The sequence below is a fragment of the Triturus cristatus genome, chromosome 1_1 (assembly GCF_964204655.1).
Source record: "Triturus cristatus chromosome 1_1, aTriCri1.1, whole genome shotgun sequence".
Classification (NCBI taxonomy): Eukaryota; Metazoa; Chordata; class Amphibia; order Caudata; family Salamandridae; genus Triturus; species Triturus cristatus.
This window is the reverse complement of record NC_140579.1, coordinates 991599292-991621781: the sequence shown is the minus strand read 5'-3', so window position 1 is coordinate 991621781 and position 22490 is coordinate 991599292. Positions and strand designations below refer to the sequence as shown.

Here is a 22490-nt window from a genome sequence, read left to right as displayed (position 1 = left end):
ATTCTATTGTGATGATACTGTAACATTTGTAACATTTGTGATGGAGTGTTACCTTGCCAGGTACTCTCGAATTTTAATACTCTGTTCTTCACTTGGGGCAAGGAATTTTCAACTAATTTTGTCACAAACAGATGTGGGTATGATTCGCTACTTGCTTTTATACCACTATTTATACCAAAACATTTTTCAAATCGTGCATAGAAATCACTAGTGTCTTCATCTTGCTTTTGTTTACAGGCTGAGATTGCACCCCAGTCTTCCTTTTTCGTGGTTAATAAACGTGGCAGTACCTGTACTAGTAGACCTGGTAGTGCTTTAGTTTTGTCCCCAAGCCCCGAACCTGGACCTCGGGCCTTTTCTTCTGCTTCTAATGCTGTCCAATCTATCTTTTGGTCTCCTACCTCCCACTCTTTTTCCTTGAGTTTTTCATAAATGCCAGCAGGCATCAATACCTTTAATATTGTCATAATGTCGGGATAGGTATACTCTCCCATGAGTAACATGTCTTTAATTTCTCGGTGGAAACCCGCTGGGTCTTTGTCATGACTGGGTACCACTTTCTTCATTTCCAACAATTCTATTTTCGATATGGGCGTATATACATATACACGTTTAAACTCATTGTCCTCGCCCTTTATTGGGTGCACTTCTCGTAAGGGATTCTGTCTGTCCATGTAATACGTGGTTCTTTCCTTGATGGGCAGTGAGACATGTTCTGGGCATATAAAAAGAATGTACTGCTTTCTTGATTCTAGTATTTCTTTAATTAGCTTAGTACCTGAACCTCTCCATCTATTCGTGAGTAATTCGGTCAATATATCAGGTAAGGGACCAGGATCTGAATGTTGGCTTTTATATAGTATAAGAAGTTGTTGAATCATATAAATCCCAGCTAAACGCTGTTCATCTGGGGTGAGATTCAAAAATGTGTGTGCTACTGTGTCATCACTATACTTCCCGGGACTGTCAACCCAATGGACAGCTGACCTGGCTAATTCTTGTTCATCCATAGAATCGAGAAAATGATAACCCCTTCGTTCTCGGAGTAATTTATCTGCTGCTTGGAATGAATGCTCGTTAGACCTTATATTTATTATTGGTGTTTGAAATTTCCTGTTATTTTCTAGACACATCGGACGTATCGGATCAGTAAGACATCTAGTACTATTACAAGATCTTCTTCTACCTACATAGGCTATAGTTTCTGACTGTCCTGTGGGCAGTCCTGATGCTTCTTCCTCGCTTTGTTCGAACTGGTCTACCGCTAATCTTTCTTCGTGTAGGCGTTCTATTTCTTTACGGATCTTTCGGCACATGGCTATTATACAGTTTTGCTTATCATGTCTCCCTTCTGATATATTCTGGCTCCATCTGGTAAGAATCTGCATTGCTTCCGGGTCTACCCCCGGTCGGTCTTGATTTCTGATCACACAATTTATGAGGAAACGCAACAGTTCCCCCTGTATTTCCACTTTCTGGTATTCCATAGCTCTGTTAATACATTCAGAATCTCGCCCGGTTTGGACAAAATGATATATATTATCTAGATGCGCAGTCATTCCTGGTAATTTCCCTAAATACACTGCGGCTCGTCTGATACGTAATGATGCTAGGGTCATTTCGTCCTCTTTTCCGGGCACAGGGTCATATCTACAATCTATAAGAAGTTCCTTAAGCGTACGGGCATTTATGAGTTTGGGGGTACGTGAATGTGCTGACTCTTGAAAAGTAAGTTTATTTATTCTAGGTGGCGTAGAAAAGATATTGGTAGCACCTCCGGTAGCCCCATCTGGGGTATCGGGTGTGAAAGGATTCGTTGAACGTGATACAGCAACTATAGGCGTGGATACAGCTATAGAAGTAGCTGTAGGAACAGATGCAGAAACAGATGTGCTTGCCGGAACTTGTGTCAGAACTTGTTGCTGTAGCGATACGGGTACTGGATCTTGGCGTTGAACCTCCCTGGCAGGCGGTCTATGTGGGGCGGGATGAGCATACTCGGGAGCTGCGTCATCTAAATATGAGGAAAGAAAAACATCTTCTGCGGTTCTAGGATGCCCCTTAGGATGTACCTTTATTGGAAATAATAGGGTTGGCAAGTCTTTTGGTATCCCTGGGGTAGCCTTAGGTAATCCTTCGGCCAGAAGGGGATACATACCATTCATAAGGGCATTTCTTTGTCTGTCTACTTGTTCTGATTTCACTCGTGCACCTTCTTCAATTAACAGATTTTCTCGGACTTCATTGGAATTCTCTTTACTCTTCTCTTCCTGTCTACGTGCTTTTTCTGTACGTCTATATGATTCTTTACGCCATAATTCAATGGCGTCTTTCTGTGATTGTCTAGCTTTCTTTTTCCATAATTCTTCCTCTACTTTCACGATGCACTCTGCATCCCAGGTCCCCGCTGCGGGCCACCTCTGACTTTCTGGTAATTCCTTAGTGTAGTCTACCCATAGATCAAGAAATAATATGGCGTCTAGGCCATGTTTATGATACATGAAGTACCCTGGAGTGTCCCTAGGAGGAATAGGAACAGCTTCTTCGAGTACCCCTTTTCTAGTTGTGATCTGTCTTAATTTCGAAAAGAGTGGCATATTGAGAACTGATCTGATACTTGATCTTGAACAAACTTAATACAGTAATCACAATAATGAACAGTCATTCATACCACAATATGCAGAACGTACTAAAAAACATTTAACATTTAACATTTAACTGAGCAACAATAATGATGACGATCTAAAGAAAACTTAATCACTAAACATAATACTCGACTTGAACTGAAATATTCTGAATTCATATACTTGATATACTAGATATACTGCTAAACAGTACAGATACACTGCTGAAACAGTGCAGACCGGGTTTGTGTACCCAAACCCGTCTGGACCGGCACAACTTATGTGCACGCCAGAAACGCCTCCCCAGTAATGGTACTCACCGGGTAGCCCGGAACGGAAGGCCTCGGAACGGATCTGAACTGAACTTGAACCGGACTGGACTCGATTTGAACACTTCGGAAACCGGACTTGACTTGGGACTTCGGAAACTGGTGGGCCTCTGTATACCTCGGATCTTGCTCTTTCAGCTAGGCTCTGGTCGGGATACTTCGCACTTCTCACCGCCTCGTCTGGGTGTTGATCGCAGCCTCAGTCGCCCCCGCTTGACCGGAGGGAGACACAGGAAATCCTGCTGGTACGCGTTATTGTCCGTCCAGCTGTGGCAGGAGACCGGGCCTGCAACGCACCGCCGGCGCGTGAGATGAGAAAGTGTCCCTATTCGGGCGCCATTCATGTGGTAAATAATTTAATTACCGGGACTTAATTTGATACGGAAACATAATAAAAATAGCTCAGTAAATAAGAGGCAGGATCCGTGGTATTAGAGGTTCTAAATGGGCTTTATTCCAATGGTCGATTATAATCGGTTGCTCCAGGTTCCATCACCACGAAGGTTCAGGAAGTGAAGTACATACGTTATTGACAATCAATTACTTTTATACAATAGGCATTACAGTGAGGCCAATACAAGAGGCGTAACAATTGATAGTGGTGATAATATATTCATACGTAGCAAAAATAGGCGTAACTGGGAGTGATGAAAGAACGTCATCAGATGTGATGTCATAAGAGGGTGGTTACATGAAAGAATTTCGCAATGTCAGCAGAAATATTTGGCTGATATGCGCGCGCAGCAGTATGACGTGTGATTGACGTGCAACTAGGGGGTGAAGGGGACTTGATATTTAGCTCTACATGTGGCGACAGAAGTCTGGAGGGTCAAGTCAACCTAATCCCAAATCATATCTAACATCCTATGTTTAAAGAACTATGTTATCCAAAAGAGAGGTCTCTTAGAGTAGAATCTTATTCTATACTGACTGTTAGTGCGTGTACAAGCGTCTAAGTGTCTACACTAGATGCGAGGGCGGAATCTTCCATAGTAACAGGGCTATGAATTACTTGTATGAAGACAGAGAAGTCGGGCCTTTGCTTGGTAGCTGGAAGAATGTTTACTTAAGCTACTAGACAGGAATGCATTGGGCAGGGAGCGGAGCAGATAATTTTCGAAGGTGAAATACAGTTCTTGGCAGGCAGCAAGCTGATGTCAGGCTTCGTGAGCCGCGCAGAGAATGAGACAAAGTTCATGGTCACAGATGCAGGCTCGGACTGGAGCTTCAAAGACAGAAAGCAAGAAGAGTTCGATGACAGAATCAGGGCCTACTTGCCTGGACTGTAAAAATGGCATAAGTGAACCATATAAAGGCAGTGGCCTTTCGTACTTAGGAATGGAATATCCGGCCCATTCATGGCGGATCAACAGAGGACATGTTAACGGTGGACGCACATGTATTTGCGTCTTCATAACTGGAACTGGAGGGAACATACATGTACTTGTAACATGCACATAGAACCGTTGGGGTCCAAGATAGGGGACATAACTGACCAGAAAAATCCATATTTCCACACTTCACTGGGGGCCAGTGCAGTTCCCTCAGGAGAGGCGTAGAAGGGGTACCTGCAGGGCGGTTCAGAATTAGTCTTGCCGCGGTGTTCTAGACCACCTGTAGCTTCGTGAGCAGGGTATCACCCACTTCAGCCAGCAGGGCAATACCATAGTTCAGTCTACTGATCACCATAACCTGGACCAGGGTTCGACGGGCGTTTGTGGGGAGGAGGGAAAATATGTTGCGCAAGACACGTATATTATAATAGCAGGAGCTTGTGGTGGCAGGAATATGGTCTTTCATTGTTAGGGCTCGATCAAATTTTATTGCTAGGTTTTTTACCTTTTGTTTGGGCACGGGGATGGCACCGAATACTTATGCCACTAGGAATAACCATAAGGATTGTGGGGATGTCGCACAAGGATATGTAGGTGAGCAACTCATCTTGGTTCATATATGAACCCGAAGGGATAATTGATTATTTGTTTAGGTTCAATGTTGCGTTATCGCGATTTTTCTTTTTACTTTTCCCACATAGTAGAGATTGGATTTCCATTTGTTGCTTGGTTCTTTTTTCGTTAAGGTACGGTCCTCGATTATCATGGTATGTAATAGCAAGGAATTCTTTTCACTGTTGAAAGTTAAACGGTTAGCCATGATTCTTCTTCCACACCATGGGAGCACGAATTTCTAGGAACACACTATGGTCATTGTTGTTAATCAGGTGGTCAGTTGATCACTGTTTGGCAATACGGGAAAGCACCTCTCTTTCTGTCTCACCCACCATACATGTGTTGAGCACTCACATTAAAACACCTAGCGGATTGAATATGGTACTTGCAGTCTGAGGATATTATGGGTAATGTCACCTGCCTGATGTCTGTATATATTTATTGCATCTAAGCAGATTGTAAAACTTCCTTTTTGTTTACAGGTTGCCCCTGACGAAGGAACGATTCAGTCCCGAAATGCATCGGGCTCTTTGATAATGTTCATGGAGAAATGTTGTTAATCATGATGTCAGTGATGAAACGATCATATTTTATGTTATGACTTGACATAGCATGCATTGTCATGATTGATTTATGTTTACCAAATTGATTCAGGTTCATTGCACTCAAAAAATATACAGCGTATATGATTCAATTTTGGATTCAAGTTGATTACTTGGGTTACTACACATAGAGCAAGGATTTTTAGGGTTTGTTCATAACCCAGTAAACAGTGCACGGTGTACACAAGCCTCTCAGTTTGTATCATTGCTATACCCAAGTGGTGGGGCCGCCAGTTGTCGGACCATACGGCTAGGGCTTTCCCCAGTAGTATAATCTCTGTTTTTTCTGCATAAAGCCGGAGACAATTCGCAGTCATCCAGTTGGAGATTGCTATCATTCCGTCCGAGAAGCGCTTTTTCTCTGATTCTAGGTCTAGGCCCATGGGTGTCATCAGCGTATGAGATGATCTCAAAGCCAAATTGCTCTGTGATCTTTGCCAGCGGGGCCATATATACAAGCATTTCCATTGTAAATCCATCTGTGTTTCTATCAACGGAGGTCCTAGAGTGACGTTGAAATGTTTTAATTGTACCTTAAAGCCTTTGTACCATGTTAAGATTAAACAGCTGAAGCCTGATTCACAACATTGTGTGATATAAATGTATATGTTTACGGATGAAAATGGCTTCATTCTCCTCGAGCGTGGAGAAATTTGCAGTAGTAAATCTCAGGTAAAGAGCAGGACTTAGGCAGAGAAAGGCTTGGTTTGCTTTAAAGGATTGTGAGCGCCCAGTTTGTTTCCATTCGCAAGCTCTTATACAACCCTTTACCAACTCTGGAAAAGATCAGAATTTTACATTTTAAGGATCGCCTTTGAACTTGGAAGGGTGAAAGACAAGGTGTTTCTCCTTTGGGGAAAAAAAAGAATCCCTGCAGAAAAAACAGAATACAAAGAAACGCACTGTTGGAAACAGCCCACTCCCACTCCGCAGGGTGGTGGTGGACTCCCCGAACACACTGTGGTAGCTTGGCTCGAGTGGTCAGGAAACAGGCACCGTGCTAAGCATACAATATACCCATACAATAACCATGCGTGCATCCGTTCCAAAAACGACTCTACACCGTAAAAATTATGAAAATAATCTTCTTTATCTTTTTCTCTTGGTTGCTGATTGGAAAAATAAATAAGACAATCACAATATACAAATATAAGTAGTGCAGGTCAAATAAATACTGTCTGGAGATTCAATAAATAGGGATGATCATAAATACAAGGGACATAAATATAAGTGCAGGTAATACAGGCAATTAAATATTCTGAGGCATTAAATACTGAACCAATAAATATTGTACACCAACAAGTCCTGTAGACCAATAAATAGTGAAGCAATAAATTTGTAAAAACTCAATAAATACAGTGCCCCCAATAAATAATTAAAAGTATACAGCAGCACTCATGTAATCAGATCACTTTTCAATTCCTAAGGGCTGATTTGGCCCAGGCACAGCTTGTAGGGTTGTGGAAGGCTTGAGGGGTTCTACTCCCTGGCTGGGACAAGGCTGAGGCCTAAACTGAGGTAGATCAAGGGGGGAATACCAGTGCCCTGGCTTTCTCTCTCCACACAACCTCTCTAGGTTAGTCCCAATTCACCCCTGGCACAGTCAGGTGGGTTCCAGCACCTCCCTAGCCCCTTAGAGCAGTCTCTCAGGTCTCCACAGGGCCTTAGGCGCCCTCTACTCCACTTACTGCCCTTTTTCTGATGTTCCGACGCCGCTGGAGTCGTGTCGATGCCGTGAGGCGGTTCCGGTTCGGTCTCGGCGGCCTCGGCACAATGTCAGTTCTAGACGACGCCGGTAGGCGGTTCCGGTCCGATGTCGGCGGCCTCGGTTCGATCTCGACCTCCGATTCGACGGCGTCGGGCAGTCTCTACTCGATGTCGACTTCGGGCGGCTCCGGTCCGATGGCGCTCTCGGCTTCGATGACGTCGGCCGGCCTGGCCTCGATGTCGACTTCCGGCGACTCCGGGGTGCGATCCTCACCCCCGACCTCCGGTGCTCCTCCTCTCAGGTTCCGGGCGACTCCGGAGTGCGATCCTCACTCCCGACCTCCGTTACACTTCACCTCGGTCTCCGACGACTCCGGAGGGCGGACTTCACTCCTCCGATGACGCCGCTCACTCGACCTCGGTTAACTTCCTCCTCGACCTTTGGTATTCCACACGACCTCCGTCGGCGCCCTCTCACGACCTCAGGCGGCTCCGGGTACGACGTCTGCTTCTTCAGTCAGCGCCGCTTCTCCACCTCGGGCTCCAGGTCTTAGGCTACTCGACGCCGGACTCCAGGGAAACCAGTTTCCAGGTCAGGATCCTGCTGCTTTCTGCTTCTAAGGCCTGTTCCTGCTGTCCAGGTCCTTAGGATGAGTTTTTCTGGCTTCTTCCCACACAGGGCTACAGGCTGGGATCCATCAGTAGGGACAAGTATCAAGGGTGGGTTTATGGACCCCACTCCAGGCACAAGTTTCCACCCCTGCTGCTTCACTCCTTCCTCCTTCACTGTTGTGCTGCTCTCTCTTCACCAGTCAGGTGCCAACTGCCAGCTCCAACTGCCAACACTCTGTCTTAACCTCCCAACATTCTAAACCGCCTCCAACTGTCACAGGGTTCTGGAATGTTCTGGAAGGTGCTGGTAGGTTCCAGTGGATGCTGGTGATGTCACAGGTGGCCACCATTTTGTGCTTCAGGCCCTCAGACAGAAGTTTCAGGGGTAGCTAAAATGGCTCCCTGAATCTGCAGCAACACTAAAAAGTCTGGTGGTTCCCAAAAAGGAAAAATTCAAACAGGGTTTGAGGCAAAAGTGGGACAAAATAAATAATGATGAGGAGGGACCACCCAAAGGGCTGACAGGTCTAACACGCGTCCCCCCCAGCTGAAAGTGGGGAGAGCTACCCAACCCCTTGGGAGTTCTCATCACTAAGGCGGAAATACCTTGAGAGACCGTCTGCATTGGCGTGGTCCACTCCAGGCCGATGTTCCACCTGAAAGTCCATCCCCTGTAGGGAAATAGACCACCTCAACAACTTGGGATTCTCCCCCTTCATTTGCATCAGCCAACGAAGGGGTCTGTGGTCGGTCTGAACCAGGAAGTGCGAGCCAAACAGGTATGGCCGCAACTTCTTCAGAGCCCATACCACTGCAAAGGCTTCACGCTCTATTGCACTCCACTTCTGTTCCCTGGGAAGTAGTCTCCGGGATAGGAAGACCACAGGTTGATCCAGACCCTCTTCGTTGAGTTGCGATAACACTGCCCCAATGCCATGTTCTGATGCATCTGTCTGGACAATGAACTCCTTGGAAAAGTCTGGGGCCCTCAAGACCGGGGCCTCGCACATAGCTTTCTTCAATCTCTCAAAGGCTTGCTGACAAGCCTCCGTCCAGACTACCCGTCGAGGTTGTTTCTTGGACGTGAGCTCCGTGAGGGGGGCTACGATGGTACCGTACCCCTTCACGAAGCGGCGGTAGTATCCCGTGAGGCCCAAAAATGCTCGGACCTCAGTCTGAGTCTTGGGGGGTTCCCAGGCCATGATGGCCTCGATCTTCGCCTGGAGGGGTTGCACCGCTCCCCTACCCACCAAGTGTCCAAGGTACACTACCGACCCCTGCCCGATCTGGCACTTGCTGGCCTTGATCGTCAATCCAGCTTGTCTCAGGGCCTGGAGAACAGCTTGCAGGTGACGCAAGTGATCCTCCCAGCTGTTACTGAAGACGGCTATGTCATCCAGATAAGCAGCAGAGAAACTCTCCATTCCGGTGAGGATCTGGTTTACCAGGCGCTGAAACGTGGCAGGTGCGTTCTTGAGCCCAAAGGGCATCACACAGAACTGGTAGTGGCCATTGGGCGTGGAGAAGGCTGACCTTTCCCTTGCTCCATCAGTCAAAGAGATCTGCCAGTACCCAGAAGTAAGGTCAAAGGTACTTAGATATTGGGCAGCTCCCAGCCGGTCAATCAATTCATCCGCCCTAGGGATCGGATGAGCATCAGTTTTGGTCACTGAATTCAGTCCCCGATAGTCCACACAGAACCTCAGTTCTGGTTGGGCACCCGGTGGTGCAGCTTTTGGTACTAACACCACCGGACTGGACCAGGGGCTGCTAGAAGGTTCGATCACTCCTAGCTCCAGCATCTTAGTGACTTCACTATGAATGCTGGCCTTCACCTTGTCTGACATCCGGTAGATCTTGGACTTCACAGGTGGGCTGTCTCCTGTGTCCACGTCATGGACGCACAGGTGAGTCCTACCCGGGACAAGGGAGAACAACGAGGAGTACTGCCCCAGGACCTGGCGACAGTCCTCCTGCTGTTCAGGAGTTAGAGATGGGGAGAGAATCACTCCCTCCACCGACCCATCCTTCTCTTGAGACGCAAACAGATCAGGGAGAGGCTCGCTTTCCACGTCCTCTCCTCCGTCAGTCACCATCATCAAGATGACTTCAGGCCTCTCGTGGTGGGGTTTGAGGCGGTTGGCATGCAGCACCCGCAGGGGCTGACGAGGGGTCTTCAGGTCCACCAAGTAGGTAGCCTTACCCTTCTTCTCCAACACCTCAAAGGGTCCTGACCAGCGATCCTGGAGGGCACTAAGCTCTCCCGGTTCGATCACCCACACCTTCTGGCCAGGCTCCAACTCCACCGGGTGAGCATTGTGGTCATACCACGCCTTCATCACTGCTTGGCTGGCTTCCAAGTTGTCAGAAGCTTGCTTCCACAACTTAGCCATTTGGCTCCGGAAGGCCAGCATGTAGCTCACCACATCCTGGGGAAGCTTTCTGGGAGTTCTTTCCCATCCGTCTCTCACCAGGTTGAGAGGTCCACGTACAGGGTGCCCATACAGAAGCTCGAAGGGGCTGAAGCCCACTCCCTTCTGTGGCACTTCCCTGTAGGAAAAAAGTAAACAGGGTAGGAGGACGTCCCATTTCCTCCGCAGGCTTTCAGGCAGACTTCTGATCATGCCCTTTAAGGTTTTGTTAAACCTCTCCACCAGACCATTGGTCTGGGGGTGGTAAGGAGTGGTGAACCGGTATGTCACTCCACACTCCTTCCACATCGCCCGCATATACGCTGACATGAAGTTGGTCCCCCTGTCGGACACAACTTCCTTGGGAAAACCCACTCGGGTAAAGATTCCCATCAGGGCCCTAGCCACAACAGGTGCTGTTATGGTCCTCAGAGGTATTGCCTCTGGGTACCGTGTGGCATGATCCACCAGGACCAGGATAAACCTGTGACCAGCTGATGTTGGCGGATCTAACGGACCCACAATGTCGATGCCCACCCTTTCAAAGGGGGTGCTAACGACAGGAAGTGGTTCCAGGGGAGCTTTCAGCTTCACCCCTGTTTTCCCACTGGCTTGGCAAGACACACATGTCCGGCAGTAGGTATCGGACGACACTTTCATCTGAGGCCAATAAAAGTGTGGGACAAGACGGGCGAAGGTCTTGTCTTGCCCCAAGTGTCCTGCCAATGGTATCTCGTGAGCCAACTCCAGAAGGAAGGCTCGATAACGTTGAGGGACTACCAAGGCTCGTGACGATCCATGTAGGGGTGCCTTGGGTTCACTGTAGAGGAGGCCATCCTCCCAGTAAACACTGTAGTTCCCTTCAACGTTCCCTGCTGCCTGGGCTTCGGCCTGTCGCCTCAGCCCCTCAAGGGTAGGGCACTCCCTCTGGCCCTGGCAGAATTCCTCCCTGGACGGGCCTCCCTCCACGTGCCACTCGGCCGGGATGGGTAGGTCCTCCAGGTTGGTAACGTCCCCCTCCGCAGACTCCTGGTCCACCACCTCCGGTGGCCTATCCGTCCTACGGGGTGGGGACGCCGAGGCAGGCTCCTCCTGTCCTCGGTTCTTCCCTTGACTGGCAGCTGGCTGGGCCTTTGTTCCAGGCTCCAGCCGAAATGAACTCCCTCTTCGGGTAGTCGCGGACCTTGTGCTAACACAGGCCCAGTCAGGTGTACCCAGCATCTCGGTGTGAGTCCGGTATTCCACCTCCTTCCAAGCGTTGTGCTCCATATCATTCCCCAGCAGACAATCGACTGGCACGGCAGGGCTTACGGCAACTCGAAGTGAACCTGCAACCCCCCCCCATTCAAAGGGAACCTCGGCCACGGGATAGTGACCTGTTCTGCCGTCAGCCATCGCGGCTGGGTGGAGTACATCGGGAATTACCTGCTCTGGAGACACCAGTTGGCTACGCACCATAGTCATACTGGCTCCTGTGTCTCTCAGAGCCTCCCCTCTTTGGCCGTTGATGGTGACCCACTGCCCATACTTTGCGGTATTTGCGGGCACCTGGATCTTAGGAACCATCTCCCGTTCTCCCAGGGACACTAAAGTGACACCCGCCCACTCCCTTCCCTTAGTTAAATGCATCTCCTCCCCGAGCACTGCACTAGCTACTCCGGGGGTCTTTCCTCCAGTGGGAGGGGGTGGTCGTTTCTGGCACTTCGGATCTCCTTTATAGTGTCCAAGGCCACCGCACTCATAGCAATGGACAACCCTTGGCTGCTGACTCTGGCCAGGATTAGGGTTTCTGGGCGGGTTAGCCTTAGGGGTGAATCCTGTTCCCTTCCCTTGGAAGTTATTTTGGGGGCCTTTGGAGAACTCCTTTTTCTTTTCCCCTCCCTCTTTCTTCTGGGGGGCGCCCTGTCCGGCCTTTTGAGTATCCCCTCCAGTCCCCCTTGTGGACACCCGGGTACTAGCCCAAATGTCCGCCTCCTCAGCAAGCTTCCGGGGACTGGTCAGCTTGCTATCCACCAGGTGTTGCCGCAGTTCAGGGAAACATTTCTCGAGCAGGTGTTCCTTCAGTACTAGGTCAAACAACTCCTCGTAGTTCCTCACTTCACTGCCCTGAATCCAACCTTCCATTGCCTTCTTCGCATAGTCCAGGAAGTCCACCCAATTCTGCGTGCCCAGCTTGTGACTACCCCTGAACTTCTGTCTGTACTTTTCAGGTGTTAGTCCAAACTTTCTGATGAGCGCCAGTTTCATGGTGGGGTAGTGGGTCTGCTCATCCTCCTCGAGGGCCAATAAAGCATCCCTACCAGCTGGAGGCATGTATTTGTACAATCCCCCTCCCCAGTACTTCTCTGGAACCCCATGGGCCCTCAATGAGACCTCATAGGCCGCTAGCCACTTGGCGATATCATCACCCACCCCATAGCTAGCTACTATGTCCTTTGGCAGGTATGGTTTCCTGGTGATCTCTTGGGTTTGGCTGCCACCATTAGGAACAGGTTGTGCCCCGATTCTCAAGATCTGAAGATCTATCTCTTTCAGTCGCAATTCATGGGCCATCCTCTGCTCCTCCTTCTCCTTTTCTAGCCTTGCTAAGTCCCATGTGAGCTGTCTTTTCTCCCTCCGGTCCGTTAGCTCCACTTCAGACAAGCCACCGCTAGAGGCACTGCTGCCCTTCCTAGAAAGGGTTCTGGGCCCTGCTGACAGGTTCCCCACCTCAGGTTGGTACATCTCAGCCCCCTCGGTGTCAGGCTCTCTATCCCTGTCCTCCTCCTCAGCCTTGCTTTCTCGGCGTGCCTCCCCCCAAGCCCTTAAGCTGGTTTGGAGTGCACCCTTCTTTGCTCCTGGGGGACAGTACACCCCCTCCCGCTGGCAAAACTCCCTGAGTTGGGCCACCGTGTACGTTTCTAGATTTTCTAGTACAAACTCCATCTCGCCCACTCAGGTTAGAGGACAGGTTTTTGTGCAGTAACTATGCAGGGGGGTACCTTTATTAATACCTCCTCCCACCACCAGAGTAAATTTGGAAAAAACAAAAACCCACAATTAGGAAGGCCGCTCTTGAGAAAACTCCCGGTGTAGGCCTATGGACTACCCACAGTTATTGTTGAGTATACGTAGGCACAGCTCAATCCCACCACTGAACACCAATTTATGTTGGAAACAGCCCACTCCCACTCCGCAGGGTGGTGGTGGACTCCCCGAACACACTGTGGTAGCTTGGCTCGAGTGGTCAGGAAACAGGCACCGTGCTAAGCATACAATATACCCATACAATAACCATGCGTGCATCCGTTCCAAAAACGACTCTACACCGTAAAAATTATGAAAATAATCTTCTTTATCTTTTTCTCTTGGTTGCTGATTGGAAAAATAAATAAGACAATCACAATATACAAATATAAGTAGTGCAGGTCAAATAAATACTGTCTGGAGATTCAATAAATAGGGATGATCATAAATACAAGGGACATAAATATAAGTGCAGGTAATACAGGCAATTAAATATTCTGAGGCATTAAATACTGAACCAATAAATATTGTACACCAACAAGTCCTGTAGACCAATAAATAGTGAAGCAATAAATATGTAAAAACTCAATAAATACAGTGCCCCCAATAAATAATTAAAAGTATACAGCAGCACTCATGTAATCAGATCACTTTTCAATTCCTAAGGGCTGATTTGGCCCAGGCACAGCTTGTAGGGTTGTGGAAGGCTTGAGGGGTTCTACTCCCTGGCTGGGACAAGGCTGAGGCCTAAACTGAGGTAGATCAAGGGGGGAATACCAGTGCCCTGGCTTTCTCTCTCCACACAACCTCTCTAGGTTAGTCCCAATTCACCCCTGGCACAGTCAGGTGGGTTCCAGCACCTCCCTAGCCCCTTAGAGCAGTCTCTCAGGTCTCCACAGGGCCTTAGGCGCCCTCTACTCCACTTACTGCCCTTTTTCTGATGTTCCGACGCCGCTGGAGTCGTGTCGATGCCGTGAGGCGGTTCCGGTTCGGTCTCGGCGGCCTCGGCACAATGTCAGTTCTAGACGACGCCGGTAGGCGGTTCCGGTCCGATGTCGGCGGCCTCGGTTCGATCTCGACCTCCGATTCGACGGCGTCGGGCAGTCTCTACTCGATGTCGACTTCGGGCGGCTCCGGTCCGATGGCGCTCTCGGCTTCGATGACGTCGGCCGGCCTGGCCTCGATGTCGACTTCCGGCGACTCCGGGGTGCGATCCTCACCCCCGACCTCCGGTGCTCCTCCTCTCAGGTTCCGGGCGACTCCGGAGTGCGATCCTCACTCCCGACCTCCGTTACACTTCACCTCGGTCTCCGACGACTCCGGAGGGCGGACTTCACTCCTCCGATGACGCCGCTCACTCGACCTCGGTTAACTTCCTCCTCGACCTTTGGTATTCCACACGACCTCCGTCGGCGCCCTCTCACGACCTCAGGCGGCTCCGGGTACGACGTCTGCTTCTTCAGTCAGCGCCGCTTCTCCACCTCGGGCTCCAGGTCTTAGGCTACTCGACGCCGGACTCCAGGGAAACCAGTTTCCAGGTCAGGATCCTGCTGCTTTCTGCTTCTAAGGCCTGTTCCTGCTGTCCAGGTCCTTAGGATGAGTTTTTCTGGCTTCTTCCCACACAGGGCTACAGGCTGGGATCCATCAGTAGGGACAAGTATCAAGGGTGGGTTTATGGACCCCACTCCAGGCACAAGTTTCCACCCCTGCTGCTTCACTCCTTCCTCCTTCACTGTTGTGCTGCTCTCTCTTCACCAGTCAGGTGCCAACTGCCAGCTCCAACTGCCAACACTCTGTCTTAACCTCCCAACATTCTAAACCGCCTCCAACTGTCACAGGGTTCTGGAATGTTCTGGAAGGTGCTGGTAGGTTCCAGTGGATGCTGGTGATGTCACAGGTGGCCACCATTTTGTGCTTCAGGCCCTCAGACAGAAGTTTCAGGGGTAGCTAAAATGGCTCCCTGAATCTGCAGCAACACTAAAAAGTCTGGTGGTTCCCAAAAAGGAAAAATTCAAACAGGGTTTGAGGCAAAAGTGGGACAAAATAAATAATGATGAGGAGGGACCACCCAAAGGGCTGACAGGTCTAACACGCACAACTTGCTAAATTTCCACAGTCTACGCTGGGAAATAGGGGGACTGAGAAACGTCATATGACATTGCTTCTAGTACATCTAGAAACTTGCCCATGGAACAGCTTCCAAGGCATACTACTGGGAATGTATGAGAATTCCAAAAAGTAATAATCCTGCATCCTTTTTTAAGAGTACTACTATACGTTCAGATTTCTACTTCTTTTGTGAATCAGGCCAGTGTTGTTTCTGGGTTTTTATACTAGTAGGGAGGCTTTTTATCTCCTTCTTTTTTGTGGATATCCCTATAGTTATTCTAGAAGCTGCTTCATGATACAAGTACCATCTGGAGTTTATTTTGGTTCCTTATCAGTGTCTTTAATCTCGTTAAGTGGCGTAGTGTCTGGTTTCTTGATTCTCTGTGTTTTAACTGTACAGTTTTAATAGTTTAGTATACATAGAGGGGCAGATTTACAAGCCCCCTGCGCTACCAGTGCGTCACTTTTTGTGACATACTGGTGTCGTATTTCACTGCTCCATATTTACAAGGACAGGAAAACCCACCCTGCGTGGCTTTTCCTGGCCTTGTAAATATGACCCCTTTACACGCAGCAATTTGCGTGTAAGGGGCGTTCCATGGGTGTTGCTGTGGGTGTTCCCACGCAACACCCATGGAACCAGACACTTTTCCAGATTTACGAGGAATCGTAAATCTGGAAATGCGTGTGAATGCTATGCCTCCCCAGGGGAGCTGTAGGGAGGCGCAACAAGGAGAAATGTTTTCATTTCTCCTTGTTTTTTCCTCTTTCAATGCATGCTGCATTCTATAGCGTGCATTGAAAGAGGAAAAGCCTGTAGTAATTGTTTCCCCATGACGCAGGCATCCTTGCACCATGGTGCAAGGGTGCCGGCGCATGGCAGCTGTTTGTGCGCCAGCACAGAGGAGAGCACAGGAATACGCCATATCACTGTGAATATGTAGCATTCCTGTGCTCTGAAAGTGACTCAGTGCGGCGCAGCAAAATGGCTTGCGGAATGCACTGAGTCACTTTCTCGTACATCTGCCCCTGTGTGTCAACTCAAGTGTTATATCAAAGTTGTTTTGTGGTTAATACCAATCTACGAATTTCGTAGCGCGTGCTGCATCGCAAAATGCGATGCAGCGCGCGCTACGAAATTAGTTTTATTTATTTAATTGTTTACTTACCTTCAATTTTCCATATTCCGGTTTTTAGAACCCCCCACCCTGCCCCTCCCCCGCCCCGCCTTACCGCCCCACGGAACTCCCTCCACGGACCGCGGCTGCTTTTGAGTGCATGCTGTCAGGTTGAAGAATTGCAGTTTCCAGTCAATTGATTCATTTTTTAGGGCTTTTCCAATTCCTCTTTGATTTCCCCTTTGGTACTGAATCGTATACTTCTTGGTTCTTTTTTACAGATATGTCTATTTATAGAATGGCTTAATTGTGGTCAGCAAGTCGGTCTGTGGGCTGACACGTAATGCTTTAATAACATTGATAGGTTTATCAGTAGCCACAACGGAGCCTATTCACAAACTACACTTTGTAGTACAAAATGCCATGCCCAAGCCTACGGCTGGAGATCACCACCTCCGTCTCGCCAGTCTTTACTATCTGGAGATCTCCATACTCGTAGCAGAAATCTCTGCACACCTAAATATACATTGTAGTAGTAAATGTGAGTGGGAAGCTGAGAGTGGCTGAAAAATACTCATGCCCTAATAGGAAGGGTTTACAGGGGTAAGGAGAGGTTTACAGAGGGATGTACATCCACCCACATAACGGTAAGCCCACAGCCAGTCACAAACTGCACTTGTAAGTTACTACATCCAAAAAGCTCCCAAAACTGTAGCCACTCATAGGTACTACTTCACATTCCCAGACAAAATAATGGAGGCAGAGACTTAAGATAAAACCCCATAGTTAAAAAAGATAAATAATAAAAATGTAAAGAAAGTAATTTTGACGTGTGTACATCTATATATATATATATCTATATATAGATAGATGTAGACATACACATGTTAAAAATATTTTAATTGGAAATGAATGAATCTTAAACTTAAAAAAAAAAATCTATGTGTAATATATCCTATATATGTAACTTTTTGGTACATTTTAAAACATATTAAATGAAAATAACAATTTTACTCCAGGTAGGAAGTTTTGCATTGTAAAAAAATATTAATTAATTAAATATTAATTCTATCGTTTTTATTACATTCGTTATTTAATATATATTTAAGTTAATGTGCTGTGACATTTTATTCTATTTGCTCTATGTTTTTAATATTTATTTACAATTATTTTACTTAAAAAATAATTGTAGGTTTATTGTTGCCTGTTTACGCTAGACAGCTCTTTTAAATTGGGGTAAATAATTGTATTGCTGCTACGTGAGGATTCGGGTATTAGGGAATTTTTATCTTTTCATTGCTGCTACTATTGAATACTATTTTTAAAAAAAACAGCTTTTATCCCAATTACTTGCACCATAAAACAAACATTTGCACACTGATACCGGGCGGGAAGTAGTCCTACCGGCACTCACTCCCTTCAGTCTGTGCCATTTTGGGTTAGCGCGCTAGTTGTTGGCCGCTTAGCAAACATCTCCCTATTTAGGAAGGGGGATGCAAGCGCGCAGCAGGCGTGCCAGAGGCAAGTCCGTCTGCGCCCGTCCGCGCACAGTGCCTGCCACGCTGCCAATTTTACGTCAGGAAATAGAAGACTATGCTACTCTAGGAAACAACTGCTTCATATTGGTTAGAGGGATGCTAGGGGGGGGCTCATAAAATTATGTTTGCAAATGACAGTACTCCTGCAGATGGCCAGTCCTTGTGTGGATTAAAATGTGGATTGATTAACAGCAGGTCTTCAGTGAAACATCATGAAGAAGTGTCAACCATGATAGAATATGCCAACTTAGATGTACTGTCCTTAACCGAAACGTGGACTAGTAGTGATACCACAGTAGAACTGGGGTTTGCATGCCCAGAAGGCTATAACATTTTCCATAAGCCCAGGATATCAGGGAGGGAAGGGGGGCTTGGGGTGATCTTTAAAGAGATCTGAGACTTCACTCCACTACACATTGATGATGTTGAGGGCATTGAACTACTAGGCTTCTCATTATAAGAGGCAAGAGGAAAGATACTAACAGGGATAATCTGTTATAGACCCCCGAGTTTAAATACTCAATACCAAGCTTTGTTTGATACCCTCAAAACTTTGACCCTAACCCACTCAAGAATGATCATATTGGGGGCCTTTAACCTCAAGGATAATGGAAACTCAGGGTCCCACCTCGGAGATCTAATACAAATCTACGAGAATATTAATTTGCGCCAGCTTGTGCATCAGCCAACCCACCAAGGAGGACACACCCTGGACCTTCTGTTCGCAAACTGTAGGGAGACAGAGGTGATTGAGGTATTACCTCAACATTGGACTGATCACTTTTTAATCCATTTTAAGATTACACTGCCTAGCTTAGTTAATAATAGAAATCAGTCAACAACTTATCGTAAGGGTAGAGAATGGGCCAAGCTATTGAGAAACAGAACACACCCGATTTGCCCAGCACAGAATCTTTTTGCCCCAACCAACTCGGTAGAGAAAAACTACCAAATGTACTGTAATTACATAAGTAGTACTCTAGATCAGATTATTCCCATAAAAAGGCTGAAGAACAGAAAGAATCCCTCGGCCCCTTGGTATAGCGAGGAGCTAAGACTAATGTGGAAAAATCGCAAACAAGCAGAGAGGAAATAGAGGAGGTCGTATGCGGAATCAGATAAAAGGGAACTGAAACTGCCTCAGGCCTTGTATAAGGAAGCCATTTCCAAGTCCAAAGCGGAATACTATGCAAAAATGATTGTGCAAGCACCTAATAGTACAAGAACACTATTTGGTATTATAAAAGACCTAGCCAATCCTGTCTGTATGGGTAACAAGGTAAGTGCAACACAGAAACTCTGTGATGATATCTCCGCTAATTTTGAGGATAAAATTAATAAGATTGTTGGGGGTCTAACTGTAAATAATAACAGTGGTCTGGAGGAGGAAAATGAGCTATCTCAGACACCCGCTGCATAGCAACAGACAGAGATACTGTCTGGCTGTCAGTTGACTGCCTTAGAGTGTTTCCAAACTCTTACTAAGGACACATTTAATAGCCTTGCCTATGGTGTATCCTCGGGCTCTCCTCTAGATCCCCTCCCACATAGGATATGGAAAGCTAACAAGATAGTTAGCACCTGTTTCTTTCTGCTAAAAGCACTGCGTTAGATTCTCCCACTTTTACCAAGTGATACTAGACCCTTAGTAGTGAGGAGTATAATTCTAAATAAATTGGATTACTGTTACGTTATTTTTGGGAGCTCCACAATTAGTGCTATTGAAGTTGCAGAGGATTCAGTCTATAGCAGCCAAACTGTCATTAAATAGACAGCGTAGGTCTTCCTCAAGGGCAGCATTAAAGGACCTCCATTGGTTGCCTGTCAAGGAGAGAATTCTATTTACATCTCTACACTGTGTTTAAAGCAGTACATGGGTTAGGTCCAATATCCATGCAGGAGAAATTCACCTGGTATAAGCCCGGGAGAAATCTCCGTTCTTCCAACGCATGTTTGGTAACTACCGCCAGATTCAAGAAATCTAGGACGAGTGGTAGAGCTTTTGGGATAGCCGTCTCACGAATCTGGAACACTCTCCCCCTGCATATTAGGCAGACTAAATTGTTACTCCCATTTAGAAAGAGTCTAAAGACATGGCTCTTCCCCAGGGTTGAGTAATCTGAGCTCCTGGAAACAGCGGATAGGATATCTGTTCTGCCTAGTGTCAACAGGGCTAGTTGCAGCGCCAGGATACCCGCAGGGTGACAGTTTCGCGCTATATAAATTTAGATACAATACAATACACTTACCATTTATAATTTTTCCTTATACTTTACCATTGGGAGATCTCCGTCCCAGTGGTGGACATCTCTACCTGCGTCTGTAGTAACTTTACACTCATAAACCCTGTCTTAGAGGTCACCACTCCCTAGTTGGCGACATGTAATTATACGCTTTGGAGTAACTTTTAGGTGAATAGTAAAAAAGTGTAAAGTTTTTACAAAGTGTAGTAAATGTATTCCTGAGTAAATACGCATGTGTAAAAATTACCCTTCTGAATATGGCCCATAGTCTGTGACACTATTGCCTACATTGGGGAACGATGTCAATTGTCCCAGTTAGCCTCTTCTAGTTAAACTGTTGAGAATCAGGAGTCACAATCCTTTTGCCTCATTGTAGACGTTCCATGGTAAATTGGTTTGTGGTCATAGCTGATTTTTTTGTTTTTGTAGTGCTTATGTCAGAGGCATTGTTTTCTTGCATAGTTGTGTGTACTTCTCTGCCTATCCCTTTCACCTAATGGCCTTCCTCTCTTGCACTAATTTGCCATATTGCTCTCTTTTTTCTCACCTCTTTATTTCAATCTGCCGTCATCTTTTCCTCTTGTCCTTGTTCATTTACTCATGGGTCTATCTTTTTCTCTGTGTCTCTGAGATTCTTTGTTTATCTGTCACCTTTGTAGGTGAAGTCTCCATGTCTTTTCTTCGCACTGTCTGTATCCTGTTCATGCAGATTTGATTCCGGCTAATATTTCTTTCTACTCCTACACAACCATTTTCTCTCCATCCTTTTCTCGCGACTTCTCAAACATTAGTTGAGTTGAGATCAGTAAAATTATGCCATATTGACAGGACAAACATAGCCAACGTTTAAATGGACATATCTAAACATATTTAAAGGCTCATATGCTGAAAAGTATTATGTTGTTTTGTCTCTGTTTGCTACTCCTCCATCTGCATTTCTTTCTGTTACTTTGCCTTCCTTCTTCTTCTGACTCTCTCTCTCTTACTTTATCTCCCCACCTACACAATTTCCCCCATTCTCCTTCCTTCTCCACTCCTCCCCGTAGCTCTGTCACTTGAGTCTTTTACTTTGTCTTTCATTTTTTCAGTCTCTCTGACTCCCTTTATCACTCTTTCCCTAATGCCCATGCCCTATCTTTCTCTTTACATATGACTGTATCTCTGTCTTCCCTATCTCCCTGCCCCTCAATATATGTCTATCCATCTATCTGAATATATGCACATAGTTTTCACAAAGTGACACACCTTTTCATATGAAAAGTAGCACACTACACAACATAAGACACCATTCGCTACATCATACAGCAACACCCCACTATCAGACGTCTCCACCTTACTGGAATCATTTGTCAAAAAAGACAACACATGTATCCGCATACCCACTATCATATATATAAACAACTATCATCATACACCAGCTCACCCACCTTCATACTTCCACTTAGCCAACATCATACAATAACATGCCTACCATCACACCACAACACAGTTACTAACATACATCCACATAACCAACATTATACGCAAACATGCTTCCTATCATACGCCAATGCACACTCCATCATATATTCATACAAACACCTTCATATATCAGCACACCTACACCCACAATATATATCTGCACACCCACTATAACATAGCATACACCCACAATGGCAGGAATACAGCTACAGGCCTAACACATCTTCATTAACAATAAAATACAATTCAAATGACGTCATGGTTAGCTTTGGTTATAACGCCTTATTGCACCTTTAGAAAACCTCAGTGATGCACATGAAAAGTGTAATTAAATGACAGTTTTTTCAAAGAATTAAAACAAAAAAAACAATAACATTTGCAAGTTATAGTTAGCTTGACAAACCATAACTTGCAAAACAATCATGCAACTCTCATCTCAATTACCAAATGCAGTGTTTATGACCTCACTCGATGTGACATTTGCAATTACAAATGTTGTAAATATTCTTACAGATGAGATTATCGGAAGATGAGATTACATTACCTTTATCGTTATAAAAGAGATAACCATGAGAGTAGTACAGTTTATTAGTTTAAGTATGTGTTATTATTTAATTATGTTGTGCTTTTAGGTTTTGTTACATATTGATGTAAATATTGTGAGGAGATAAGCAGTGCATTTGGTGTGTGTGTTATGTTTTGAATGACTGTAGTGTGAGTTTTGTCATGCTGTCCCTTTATTTTTTACCTCCTCTCTATTTTTCTCTGTCTTTGTTTCTGA

At 46.4% G+C, this 22490-nt stretch overlaps 1 protein-coding gene across 3 annotated transcripts in view; it reads left to right on the top strand.

The window, feature by feature from the left end:
• Window positions 1-22490, top strand: part of LOC146871423 (sodium channel protein type 4 subunit alpha-like) — a 1828482-nt gene that overhangs the window by 1750325 nt on the left and 55667 nt on the right. The gene's annotated exons all lie outside the window — the stretch shown is intronic.